A 12486-nucleotide genomic window follows, 5' to 3' on the forward strand; every position below is an offset into this window, starting at 1 on the left:
AAGAGCCATAACAGCTGCAGAGGGGCTTGGCTGTGCAGCATGGGGAATCCTATGTTCTTCTTGGCTTCACTCAATCTACGTATCCTGTTTTCAAGTAAATGTGGCCAAAACAGGTAGCTGCTGCTGTGTTATCAGCCCATGTAAGGTTCCCCTGGTCAAACTGTCCACCCATCACTGAAAGACAAACAGCTAGGGCAAAGGACACTCCTATACACACACGAATGTGGAACAGGGGTGAGAAAAAGTGAACTGGCCACCTTAGATGAAGGTGACAGATGAAATGTAAACTTGTTTTTAATACCTACCTGTCTTGGTCCAGAATGGTGCGAAAAGCAAGAAACTCCTATTGATGCATGTCCCCATTTACCCTCAATGTCTGAAAAGCAATCAATATGGTACCTGATAGTTCTCTGTTGTTTACAAATACCGTAGTTGTCCTTCTGTTTCACAATATCACCAAAGTGTAGAAGTATAACACATCCAATTGCGTCTACAAGTAACAGATGTTCTCATGTGCTTTTTTGGTACTTTTATGTCATACAGTAAACCTACCATAAGGAATCAGAGGTAAATCTAATGGTAGATTCCTCCTGCCCGGCCTATGCCCTTATCTCTAATTTAATAATCCTCAAAACTAACCTAAATTGTTAAAAAACTTTATTTTAGTAATATATAAATTGTACTACTGATGCTACTGATGTACTAGCCTGGCCAGGCACTGGGAGCTAAGGCTAGTACATGCCCTAGTAGCCTCTGCAGTTAATTCACATATTACTAAAATAAAGTTTTTTTAACAAATTAGGTTAGGTTCCAGGATTACTAAATAACAGATTAGGGCAGAGGCAGGCAGGAGGAATCTACCATCAGATCTACTTCACGATAGGTTTCCTTTGTGGCAACATTCACATAGTGCTGCTCTTCATAACATGGCACGGGCCACCTGACGCAATGAAGTGTCTGTAGTATCAGTACACATGCATATACGCCTCAGCCTACATTCAGCAGTGTGAAGTTATTCCTGGCCTCCTGCACCAATTTATTTATCACAGTTTGAATTGAATTTGAACCCCTGAGGCGAAACCTAATAAAGTCACCACTCCTCAACTAAAAGAATACAATTCCTGCCAGCAAGCTGTATGCTCTCTGCTGGTCATGATCTTGGCACAGGTTTAGACAGATTTACACTAACTTACTGTACAGGGAAATACTCCAGCTGTAAATATGTTTTATGTCTTCTGAAATATTTGTGCACATATCACAATTACTACTGAGGTGAAAGACAAAGGAGGCGACTAGTTTTGGACAAATTTACCAAAATGAATAACTGATCATTTGTCTCATGTTTAGTGTTAGAATATAAAAACTGTAACATTGCGGTGGTGTGAAGATCACAAGTGGGTCACCTAATATAGATAATCCCCATCAATAATTAGGTTTAGACCCTTACACCATCAATTAACTGATAAGACAGAACAGTCACCCAGCAAATCCTCAGCGCTAAATCAATGCAGCATGTTCTGAAAATCCAAAGACAAAGAAAATAAATAAATCAACAGTTTTGACAATAAGAAGCTGTGTTAAATAAGCAATTTCAGTGTAGAAAGAAACCGGGAAAGGGGGGGGGGGGGCACTGCTCAAGTTTAGTATCCCATTAGACTTTATAGCCAAAAAGGAGCAATGAAAGGCTGGGGCGAAAGATTGTAAAAATATGTAGTGGTGCTCTAGCTCTCATAGTCCAAAAGAACAACAACATGCATAGTGTAAAAAAGAAAACAAGCTGGCACTCACCATATACAATTTTTCAGTATTTATTCCAGAACAACGTTAAAATCATGATGCAGGAGAGAGGGATCACGCAGGAGCCCACAAGAGGCGACGGTCCATTTCACGCTAACTGAGCGCTTAGTCCTGCCGCTCAGTTAGCGTGAAATGGACCGTCGCCTCTTGTGGGCTCCTGCGTGATCCCTCTCTCCTGCATCATGATTTTAATGTTGTTCTGGAATAAAGACTGAAAAATTTTATATGGTGAGTGTCAGCTTGTTTTCTCTTTTACACTATGCATGTGTTAAATAAGCAAAGTGGTGAATTCTATGGGACTAATATGACTGCCACAGATATTGGAATGGATGGCAGCTCATAAAAGGGGGCAGTATTGTTTGCCTTTTCACTACTATATAGCTCAGACTATTTCAGGACAACAATGAATAGGGCATCAAAGCCATTTGACCTGCTAGTTCTGAATCATGACCATATGTCTTTACTTTAGTACCATAAAACCTGCTTTTTGCAGGAAACCACGGTTATTTAATATCACATCCAAAACTCTATCTAGGTGGTTAACATGGTGTCCAATGTATCCCCATATCCTTATTGGTACCTTCACTCACTTGGGGGAGATTTATCACAGCTTCTACACCAGTTTTGTGGTGCAGAAGCAGTGAATTAATCGCAAATTATCGTGCAGTGCAAGCATTTGCTAGTAAAATTGTGAATATGCCACCACAATGCCATATGGACATGGAGGGTGCTCGGCGGGAACAGGGCATTCCGTCCCAATCTTTGGTTTTGATGCAAAACTACACCAGGTCAAACCTAAGCCTCTTGGTGTATCTGGCCAGACGTGCGGGGGTGTGGCTGCTATCATACGTGTTATACATCTCCTCCATGGAGTTTGGATCATAACTTCCATTGCGCTAAGTTGTAGTCTATACTAGTCTATGTTGGCTAACTTAACCATGTCTTCTGGAAAAAAAATACAGGAGACTTTTCTTCCCCTTTCAAATGCCAATAGCTATATAAGAAAATAATATGTGAACATTACACTTTTAGTTGTATGACAACATACAGATTACACAATTTAGGGTCACCTATTTCCTTCCCAGATGAGACAGACAACATTGTTGACCACCACAGTATTGGTGCTTTTCAGACACTCACAAATTTTTGTTTTTAAAGCGCACAATTTGGGCACACACCTGGAATCCGACATTGTTTTTGGCACTCACTTAGAGCTGCAAAAAGCTGGTCTATGGAGTTGTATTTCACCTTCATGAATTTAGAGACAGTTCTAATCCTTTTTAGTCCTTCTGCAATTCATTAAACCCTGTGACATCCAGTCTAACATCCCTGTGAAAATTTTAGCGCGATTCCTGTACCAAAAACACAGACCCTGCGTCACAATTGATAAATGCTCCACGCTCTGTTTAGCAGTCTTACCCAAGAAATTGCATGCCTCATGTAATTCTTGAAAGTCCTAACCCCAGGAAGATTGTCTTTGCTATACGGACTGAAATATTTACATGGAGCATCACAGATAAAAAGGGCTGCATGAATTTCCTCATATATCAACAATACATGAGGAAGCAATTACTGTCCCAACTTTTAGCAATAAGAACCACTGTGTGGCTATTTACTACTGCTGTAAGCTGTAGTTGTAAGGGTTAATGCAAGTGCAGAGCTCCAGTCACTACTGAACACTCCAGCTTAACAGATCAGATGAACTCCAGCATACTCTGCAAGTTTGTTAGCAGCTGTTTACAGAGGGAAACCCAGTTACTCAGTCTCTAATCCTTTCTTGCTTCACTTTTTCCACCCTTCACGGCCACTGACAAGACTATCTTTAGGAGACCCAACATGTTTGGAAGGGAGCTGATGGAAAGAAGAAGTCCTTATGCCAGGTTGGCATTCCCTCTGGTGTGGAAAATAAGGAGGTTCTCCAGAGACCTCTTCTTCCACCCTCCCCCTGAAATGAAAGCTTCACTCTTCCAGAGATCACAGAAGCCAAATACAACAAACAAAAAGCGGCTTTCCCCAACCCTCCAGAGAAGCCTGTCTCACACTTTTACAATGGTTACCATAGAACTTGTTTTGCTATCATAACAAAATCAGTATATCCATGCACTGCAGAGCACAGTTTTGTCAAGACAAACCATTTCCTGGTTTGTCAAGATGCCAGGGCATTTTTGTGTGGGTGCCACAGACGGGGGACTCCCTGGATACAGTTGCATCTGCCATAGCAAACTCTTATCACTGTCATTTTTCATCTATGAGAGAGATGAATGTGTTATGAATTTAACATTCTATTTCCATGCTTATTATCCCAGTATAGTACTAGGAGAACACACAGGCAAAAATATCAGAAATGTCATTACAATGAATAGAGGTGGTAAACCACTGGACAAGCAGCAGAACCCAGGATTTCAGTTTTTTATCCTCAATAAAAAAACTCTTATTGGCTAACCTTCGTCATAATAAATCAAGCAGGACTGCGTTTGGAGCAGATTTAGGGCAGGTTTTAAAAACCATGTTTCACAGTACATAAAGTCTATTTACCCATGTGTTCTTCTTGGGTATATGACGATGGCAAAGGAGGCTATAGGTCAGAGAAAAGTTAGAATATTACTGAAGCACAGAAGCCTAAACAGTTCAGCTGACTTTTTGGAAAACATAATAAAACCTATATAAATTAGGAATCTCCATGAAAAGTGAATATATAATGAATATTATATCAAAATTACACTGCAGTGTTGAGAGGGGGCATATTAAGAGGGGGGTGAGGGGGTCCACAAATGAGGGGCAGATGAAGAGGGCCACATTTTGTCCCTTTTCATCTTAGCATGACCTTAAAAATATACATTTAATAGCTCTATGTAGCAGTAGGTGGACCCCCCAAAATCAATTCACAGGTGTCAGGATTCGGGATGCGTGAATCCTCTGGACCACCGCGGGAGGGGGTACAAGACGACACCTGGGACCGGAATCTAAGTGGCAGCTGGTCTTCACCAGAGCCCACCGCAAAGCGTCAGTTTATCCTCTAATTACATTTGGTTTTCCACTTTTATTTATCTCCCCAAACGTATACATAATAATATCTGCCACCCCTCCTCACATGTTGTGGCCTCCTGTCCTCTATCCTCATCTTACTGTGGCCCCACTGTCTTTCATCCTCCCTCATTTTGTGACCTCCTGTCGTCCAGGATGCTCTACCTTTGGCCTCCTGTCTTCCATCCTCCTCCTGTAGCCTCTTGTCATCCGGCCTCCTCCTGTAGCCTCCTCCTGTCCTTTAACATCCTCCTGTGGCCTCTCATCCTCCAGCCTTTCCTGTAGCTCCCTGTCGTCCAGCCTCATAATTGTAGCCCCCTGTACCCTGGTATTAAACCAAAAAACCCCTCAGTTTCTTACATTTCATCGTTTCCCCACAGCAGTCACTTTCTCTTCTCCCAACTCTGACTGATTTGGGGAGCGGACGTGGCCAGCAGAGGGGCAGAGCTACCTCCTCACATGACTCCTTTAGACTTCATCTGAGGAGGTAGCAGGGGCTAATTCCACCTCCGCCTAGCCCCAATGTTTTGGCTGCTCTGCAGCTGTAATGTACGGGACCAGGAGGGGCGGGACAATGTGAGGGAGAGAAAGGGAGCCTGGCCATAATCCCAACCGCCGAAACTGGGATGGTTAGGAGCTATGCTAACTAATAACTAGATAATAATTGGAAAACTCCTTTAACTTCTAGATCCCTTCCCCCAATGAAGTATTGCTGGATTTCTTTGCTGACCTGGTTGTTTGGCATTTCAGGCCATCATTTGCTGCATATACCACTCAGGTCATTACTTCAGCTAGTGATTGCCTGCAATAGTGACATGATGGTAGATAACAACATAGAGGGAGCAGCAGAGGAGTTTGAAACGATAAATCAAAATTATCAGCAATATTCATAAAATAACTGTGATTCCCCAATGTGAAATTATCAGTAAATGCAAACCTACTCATGCTGACACATATCACTCATCTCTAAAACTTTATTATAGTAAATACACAGGTCAATTAAATATACAAAGCACAGCCCTATTGCTGAATATTACAGCTGGCAACTTCAAGTCTCTGTACAGCCAAACTGTCAGTTTGTACTCATAGAGGGTTATTAATCATTTGGCTTTTTGGTGTAAAAAATGTCTCCAAAAAGTTGCATTGAGGTTTTTTTGGACTTTTCACCGCTAAAAAGCCATAATCATCAGTAATCATAGAACTACCGCTAGTGCAACGCCATGCAAAGCCAGATTGCAAAAAGTTGTGTAAAAAGCCACAGTCATTTCAGTCTCCTGCTGCCTTATGAGCATTTTGAGACTATTTAAAAAAAATCCCAGACAGAAAATAGAGCATAAGTACATTTATTAAAGGGCCAACACAGCTTTTAATTAATTTGATGGACAGGGAAAATCCAAAAACAGACATAGAACTGGTCTAGGACCTGGAGTAATTATAAATAATCCACAAAATGTTGGTCTTTGAGTAATGTTTTTATTACTGTATAGTTTTATTAAAATTACAGTAATACAGTAGTCTTTAAACATTATCAAGTAGCAGTACTAATAATCATGGTGTCACTAATTGTTTTGGGCCTTAAATATAGTAGGAGCATTGATATTTATGCTACTTTTTACAGCGTGTTACTATTATGTGGGCATTCATGAAATGTTATGTTTATTGTGTTGGGACTGGTAAGTACTTCAGGACATAATGGAGCCATACACTATTAAACTCTATGGGAGTTCTATTTCACACTCTTGGCTATTTTCCTTCCTTCCATAGAGATGGAGAGAGGATGCACAGGTGCTCACACAGCCTAGCTGCGGGGAGAGGCTCAGCGGACCTCCGTTCTTGGAGATAGGTGTAGGTCCCAGAGGCAGGAACTTCAACTTTAATCTATTTATTGGATATCCGCAGGATAGTCTACATTGGAAAACCCATGAGAACCCAAGAGAATCCAAGTTGTAGTACACTTCAGTGCCTAATCCAGCACACATGCCAACCAAGCCCTGGTGTGCTGCACAAGAGTTTTGCTTTTTTTGTTGTTTTTTTTTTTTACTTAAAGGGCTTTTCTGGGATAAATATATTGAAGCAGCTATGTTCATTGTTTAGTGGTCAGAAAAAGTTACTTCTGATCAGCTCACATACATATGAATGGGATCAAATCTGAAGTAACCCACTTCAGCCACTACACATCAAACAGAACTGTCTGCTTCTTGTTTCATTCTCTGCTATGAACAGCAAATCTGTGGGGGTGATATAGTTATATGGTATCAACACATATGTACCTTGACAATTAACATATTACATTTAAATTAATATATGAAGTACTTATAAAGTACATTAAATGTCAAATGTCAATTGAATATCAGATGGGGGCCCAACACCTCGGTACGCTTGTCTGAGATCTCTTCATTCATTACCATGTAGAGTGGAGCAGGGCACCATATATTGTACAGTAGGCGTGCTTGATATTGTAGCTCAACCTCAACTGTTTGGCATGGCAATAAATCCATATATATATATATATATATATATATATATATATATATATATATATATATATATGTGTGTGTATGTGAAATGTGGATTTATTCCCATGCCAAACAGTTGTGGTTGAGCTACAATATCAAGCACACCTACTGTATGTATATATACATATACACCTACTGTGTATATATATACTGTAACAGGCATTTATTTCTGGAATGGCAGGAAAGTATATCTTGATCGGTGCACCTTGGTGGCACTGGTCTATCCCCATCTTTGAATTGTGTCCAGTAACCACTAAATAGAGAATTTCATAGTAGACATTTTTTCTTAACCATCCTTAGCTTAACACTTTTGATGCCAGAGGATATTCATGAAAAGCCAAGCAAAACACTGTAGCTCCTGCTTATAAGAAATTGGTTAAATAGGTTTTAATACTTCAATGATACTCTTTCCAATATACATTTTGTATGTAAAGCTGTATAATTGTGACTTGGCAAAGCTTGTAATTTGTCTCTACAGCACATTCTCCTGTAAACCACAATTTCTGAGGGTATTAAAACATGTAAGAAGTGTGAAAAACGTTAAGGGCGTCAACCTGCCAGACTGTTACATTGTTACTAAGCTCATATAAAAAGACGGAAAGGAAAAGATGGTGTTAATTGTTGTTTTTCTGGGTACAAATCTGCCTCCCGAAAGAAAAAATGTTTAATACCATTCCTCACCTCATTAAATACAAGAAGACAGATGTGGACACGTGGCAGGAATCTCTAATAGCTAACACAAACCCGTTTATTACAGTAGAAAAGCTGTCGCTTCTTATTATAGCTTTTATAATGGGGAGCTAAATTAGAGACTGGGAAACATTATCTATGTTGTAGGACTACACAACCTTTTCTTTGTACCACATCAATTACCTGTGCAAAGGATTACATCTTGTATTAACGTAATGTAATTATGCTATAAAAACCTTCTACACATATCTATTAGAGAAAGTCGTAATGTTCATTCACTTTCATGGTTGCGTGAAAACACCAATCAAGCCAAACCTAGGGGGCATTTTATGGGCTGGGTAGTGACATCAGCTTTCCCACTGATTGCCCTCTACCAGTCTGTTGGTGGACACTATTGGAAGCCATCCGGAATGCTGGTTTATGCCATGCAACACATCCATGAAACTGTTAGGGCTTCTATTAGTAAAAAAAAATAAATAACAGAGCCTTTAACCATGAAGTAGGACTGAGAACCAGATCCTAGAATTACACAAAAGTCACAATATAATGCATCCTAAATAATGGCTGGCTTGATTAAAGGACATCTCCCATCAGAATCGAGGATTGTAAACCAAGCACACTGACATGCTGGTCTCTATCCCCTCTGGCAAGATCTGCTCTTCTTTTAGCTTCTTAAGTCCTGCTTTTTACAAAAATAGGATTTTAAAATTATGCCTGAGGGGCTATGGGCACCATAGGTGTTAATGGACCTTGGAGTCCCTAAGGCTAATTTGCATTATTTTTATAGCCTTTTTTTCTTAAAAACCAGGGCATAGGAGGCTTAAAGAAAAGTGGCTCCTGCAAGAGTGGGTCCACACTGGTATGTCAGTGTGCTTGGTTTACAGTCCTTCATCCTGGTAGTAGATGTCCCATAGGAAAAAATAGGAACAGGTAAAGAATTTATATTGATATTTGGTAAAGCATTTAGAACTTAATTTTACTCTTTAACCTCTTTACGCTCCATGAGTTATATGTGTATCTCTTCATATAGACATGGGATTTGTTGGATCTTGCAGTAAAAACCTACCACTAACTCCCACAATCAGCAAAGCCACCGACAGCATTTATAAGACGGTAGCGCATGGGCGAAGCTGTCTCATTTTAGCACATTTATTTCAATATGCTATTTGCACATTGTAATAGATGATGTGGAAAATCACCATATACTGCCATATTGTAGTACAGCGGTATGTGGTAGGATCAAACAGGCCAACCTAAAATGTCAAATCACCCCAATTACCCTAGAACTGATATAAAAATAAACAATTAAATTATAAGCATGCATGGTATCACTGTGTCAAAAAATTGACGGGTCTAACAAAAGATAATAACGGTTATTACCGGCTTTGAACCCTGAAAATAGCGACATTTTCCCTTTTTGCCATTTTGCAGCACATTAAAAAATTTAACAAAAAGTGATCAAAAGCTTGCAAAATATTAACAATGAAACGTTAAAAAGTGAAACCTTATACAGCTCTTATTATGATAAAGTTATTCGTGTCAGAAGATGGTAAAAAGACAAATGTTTTTTTCATACACAAGGTTTTAATTTTTAAAAATGTATTAAAACACAACAAAATCTGTATAAATTTAGTATCCCCGTAATTGTACCAAACCAAAGAATATAATAGATGAGTTATTTGGAGTGGACAGAGGAAAATGGTGCAAAAGCTTTTTTTCACCAATTTTACTGCATTTGAAATTTTTTTTTTTTGCTTCCCAGTAAAGGGCATGGAATAATAGAACACCATCTCTAAGAAGTGCAATTTGTTATGCAGAAATAAGCCCTCCCATAGCGTGTGTGGCACGGCCCATATTAAAGGTGCACCAAGTTAGTACAATCTGATGGAGCAGTGCAGGAAGCACCAGATTCATGAAGAACAAGCGCCACATATCATGAATCTGGTGCCCTTTGGACACTACACAGACAAACTGCACATAGTTTTTAGTAAATGTGCCCCACAGATTTATGAAGGTGGGGAGCGAAAAATGAACAAAAAAAGGCTCCGTCCTTAAGGGGTTAAGGCCTTACCCACAAGCGTTTTTTCTGTGCAAATCCAATGTGGTCCATCATCGCATTAGACTCGAACATAGCTGTTCAATAGATCTTTTCAAGCATGCATTTTTTTTAACACCGTACATCTGCGTTGCAATCCGAAGCGTCAAAAGTACAGTATGTTCTACTTAGATGCAAGTCTGAGGGCAAAAATGTCCATTGCAGTCTATGGGTGAGCGAAAAAAAATGACAGCACTAGGAAGTATCCTACTGTGGTCAGTTTTTTACCTGCCTGGGTTTCAAAACAGAGAGCATAGATTCTCTGACATAGCTGAGAGATGAGCTTTGTTGCATAGAACTCTGAACACACTCTGACCAATCTCTGAACACAATGGAGAGATTGTTGACTTTTTAACAGAAAACATTTTTGTTTCCCTTGCTGCGCCTATTGCACCTTATTTATGAAGTGTCGGCACCACAATATTGGCGTTTGCACAATTTGCACAATTTGGGCACTGCTTGGGTATCGGACACTGCGCGTATAGTTTCCCAACACTGTTTTTGGCGCACACTTAGAGCTACCAAAAGCTGGTCTATAGAGTTCTATTTCACCTCGAAGAATGTGGAGACAGTTCAAACACTCTCCAGTCCTGTTCTAACCCCTTGTGCTACAATCTAACATCTAAAATTTTAGCACGATTTATGCACCAAAAGTATGGAACCTGTGGCATTGATAAATGCACCACAATTTGCTCAAATTTGCATGATTTTCAACAGGGTCTAAGACAGATTACTGAGTCGCTGCCTGCATTACAGTATATGTCAGAGCTGCATTTATAGTTATGCTGCAAGCATTCATTTGTAGATACATTCATCACATTATTATATACTAAATTACACGATATCACACTAACACTAAATCACGCTAAATTACAGAATGTAAAATACTTCAGAGCTACATTCACTATACTGTGGGTAAAAGTGGTTTTTTACATTGACAATTTTTATTATCAGCTAATGACTCTGGGGCACATGTATCAAACTTTTAGCTTGCCTTTTTCTTTCATTTTTGAGACTTTTCATGATGCATGTGCTCATTTGCGGCTTTTTTTGTGCCTTAATCTAGATGTGAAATTTGCAACTTTTTTAAAAAGTTTAACATTTTGGTGCAAATCTGCAGTTGCCCCTGACCAGGCATAGAGATAAGCTTACAGCTGATTGCGAATTTGGATTGCGCAAATTCACTAAAGACTGAATACCACATGCATCAATAAGGAAAAACCGCTAAGATACATCTGACCAGCAGCCAAGCCTAGAAAAGTCCCAAAAACAGAAGGACAAAGTCAGACTTATGATGCATCTGCCCCTCTGAGTTATATATTGCAGCAAAACAGCCTGCAGTAAAACACAGGATAAAGCTCAGGATAATGCAGATAATGCAATGTATTCTATACACACAGTGACTTCATCAGTAGAATACTGGTTGCAACTCAACTTGAGAAAAGAATACAAATAGTATCTTAGGATCATTACAGGATACTAAATGCAATGTTCTTAGTCATTCCACTAGCAGAATAGTGTGCAGCTCTGGAGTATGAAGCATATATACTGTAGGTCAGTGATGGCGAACCTATGGCACAGGTGCCAGAGGTGGCACTCGGAGCCCTTTCTGCGGCACTTAGGCCATTGTCCAAGGACAGAGTTCACCAAACACTGAATCTTCAACTTAAGAGATGCTGTTCTCACCGGTATTTTAATGTGACATTTTATTGGGTGTTTGGAACTGCGGGGAAAGTAAGAAGGTGTTGACAGAACTGCATTATCTTTGGAGGTCATCTTGCTGGACCCACAATTTCTTTCTGCACAGAGAGACCCTGGAAAGAAGCTACAATGAGAGTATGAATTTGCATTCCTTCTGTCAACTATATTGGTGGCCTCAGTCGGCCGATACAATTGAAAGATGTGGAAGAACAGTAGGGAAGTAACAGTAAGGTACTGTATAAAATTCCATGCTGGCACTTCACGGTAAATAAGTGGATTTTGGATGAAGTTTGGGCACTCTGTAAAAGCTTCGCCATCACTGCTGTAGGTCCATATCTCACACTATTTCTACCATGAGATTAAACTGCACTCTACATAGAGACGTGCAATCTAGTGTAAAACACCAAGCCATTTTATACATGACCTCAAGGATAGAACCAATGGCAATAAAATAAAATCAACACATTAGAGTATAGCCTGTAGACAATAACTGTGAAATAGTTAATGATGGTTTGGTAGAAAGGGACCATTACTCAATTTGTCTCTTGTGGGTTGCCTACACAGGAAATGCCGAATTTGAAGCCAACCCTTAGGCACTGCACTTAAACCAAAACCAGATAAAGATACTGGAACAGAGCCTTCCATCTATGCCAGAATATCAGT

General features: G+C 39.8%; 1 protein-coding gene across 6 annotated transcripts in view; it reads right to left on the minus strand.

The window, feature by feature from the left end:
* NFATC2 (nuclear factor of activated T cells 2) overlaps positions 1–12486 on the minus strand; it is a 90112-nt gene that overhangs the window by 15051 nt on the left and 62575 nt on the right. The window lies entirely within an intron of this gene.

This window comes from Engystomops pustulosus, chromosome 6, assembly GCF_040894005.1.
Source record: "Engystomops pustulosus chromosome 6, aEngPut4.maternal, whole genome shotgun sequence".
Taxonomy (NCBI): Eukaryota; Metazoa; Chordata; class Amphibia; order Anura; family Leptodactylidae; genus Engystomops; species Engystomops pustulosus.